Here is a 2,355-nt window from a genome sequence, read left to right as displayed (position 1 = left end):
ATATATATAGATATATTCATATATAATGTATTTATTATGTAAATATATATATATATGTATATATCAGTGTGTATATATAAAGGTATGTATATATGTTCCAATATATTTATTTGTTTGTTCGGATACATATATATCTGTTGTGTGTATTAAATGCGCTCTTCTGTCAGTTTTTTCATTTGACGACAGTCGGTTAAGGTACTGGCCCCAGCCTAAAGATATTAGTAGAGCCTTCATAATGTGATGCCATGGGTTAGCAAAAAATAAATGAAGAAAAATCACATAGCAGGACAAATTGACATTTTACATGCTTTCAAACTTAAACTGAAATCAGAAAATGATGTGAAATTCATCTTGTGTATATAGAAAAATAAGCATTGTGCCAAATCCTAATCATTGGTTTTAAAAATGACACCAGCTTAATTTAAAAACTGGAAATTGTTTTGCCCTGGCGGATGAGATACCGGTAGCCGACACAGGGTTTTACAGGCTGATAAAAGAAAGCGGTATACTTAAAGACAAAAGAATACCCTGTGTTAAAGCGGAACCAGCTAAGATTAAAGCTTAAAGTAAAGGCCTGCCCTGTCGCAGAATGTTAAAAGTGGCCGGTGAAAGATCCCCGCGCCAGGCTAAAAGCAAGCTGTACACTTATTACTTAACGAGAGCTTCTTCAGGTCTTGTCTGTAGGACAATTCAGTCACAATAACAGGCAGACCAGGCCAGCCCTGGATATAAGCTAATTCATTTTATGCGGTGCTTCGACAGTCAATGAATATGGAGCTGCGGTCAGACTTTCAAACAAACCGCCTGAGTATTTAAAATGGGAAACAATATTTATTATATTATCACCAACTAGATCTAGATTATATAGGCTACAAGGAAACCCAGAACCAGACTGGAAAGAAGTAAATTTACTCCCACTAATGATGACTTCTCACTAATACTAATAATTAAAAAAATGTTTAAAAAAATTAATTGCTCAAACCTAATAATCATTACAATCAAGCATCAAGTCTGATAGCCAACATTGGACCTAAAATCTAGATCTATTAGTTTTTACTGAACTAAATCTTATGTTAGCTACTAATAATTACTAATGCATTCAATTATTAATACCTAGGCTACTCATTCCTACAGAATCTAGAAATTCTAGATCTAGACTCTAGAGAAATACTGGCGTCCAGGCCAACCTAACCTTTTAAGCAACATCCCTTAATTAGCATTTAATTTACCATGGATCGCCTGCCTTTTTTTTTCACCGTGAAATTATTATTGTAATTTTTGAAACAGTATTTTGAATAGATCCACCCTCCTGTTTATATTATTTTAGTTAAGCTAGAGCGTTAGATCTAGAATTCTAGAACGACGCCTAGTTGCGTGTTTTAAAATAAAGCCAGAATATTAATAGACTGAAAATAAATGTGCCAGTTGTCGTGGGAAAAGGTTAAAAGAATAATTAATAAATGAAAAGCATTGAACTATTTCTCAAACATTAAATTAGTAGACTTGTAGGCGGCTAGATCTAGATCTATGTGATGAGTTGGATTAAAATTGAATGAATTCGTGCAGAATGTTTCGGAAGGAGTGAGTGAGCGGGAGACCCAAAAAAGTTAAAGTATCGCCTTTCCGATAGATCATTTCACATGAAAGCGATAGTTAAAGGACAGGTCGGATGCAGGGGGCACCTGGTTTTCTGATTTTAGTCAAGGAAAATGGGGAAAATGTATTTATTTTGTATTTTACAACGCGCGATGCTCGAAAATTAGTAGCTCAGGGAAGTCTACCGGTGGTTACCGCCTCAGGTTAAAAATAGCGACCAATGGCTGTAGAGGGAAAAAAAGGCACATAGTATTCGATATTAAAACAATGTTTCGCTTTTGTGGCGATTTAGGGCGTTTTTTATTATTGAAATAATATGAGGAAAGCAGTGAAATCATTATTGTAGCCAGAAAAGGACGAATAACTGCTGATTTCGTTTGAGTATATTTATAAGCCCCAATTTTCTCACACCGATGTCTACGGCCATACCACGTTGAAAATACCGGTTCTCGTCCGATCACCGCAGTCAAGCAACGTCGGGCGTGGTTAGTACTTAGATGGGTGACCGCTTGGGAACACCACGTGTTGTAGACTTTTTTTCATCTTTTGTCTTTTGTTTTTACCCCACTGGACACCTATTCTTACCACCTGTACTCTTTCCTAAGTTCACCACATACCTGTGAACACTTTTGTAATATCGAAATATTTTTTGTTTGTTTCTTTTGTGCCTTCACGGTAGGCTACCTCGACCCTCCCCACCCATGGAAACAAACCCCTTAAAAACCAAAGGAAAGATGACCACTCTGCCCAAATTAAATA

General features: G+C 36.2%; 1 non-coding gene across 1 annotated transcript; it reads left to right on the top strand.

Annotated features, from left to right (window-relative positions):
- Positions 1–2,011: 2,011 nt before the first annotated feature.
- On the top strand, positions 2,012–2,130 carry LOC131933632 (5S ribosomal RNA). Its single transcript, XR_009385102.1, has one exon. It is a non-coding gene; the product is annotated as a 5S ribosomal RNA (ribosomal RNA).
- The last annotated feature ends 225 nt before the right edge of the window (positions 2,131–2,355 follow it).

This window comes from Physella acuta, unplaced genomic scaffold (assembly GCF_028476545.2).
Source record: "Physella acuta isolate Inbredline_101_S28 unplaced genomic scaffold, ASM2847654v3 ptg002588l, whole genome shotgun sequence".
Lineage (NCBI taxonomy): Eukaryota > Metazoa > Mollusca > Gastropoda > Physidae > Physella > Physella acuta.
The sequence above is the reverse complement of the archived record's forward strand: the minus strand, read 5'-3'. Positions and strand labels throughout refer to the sequence as shown.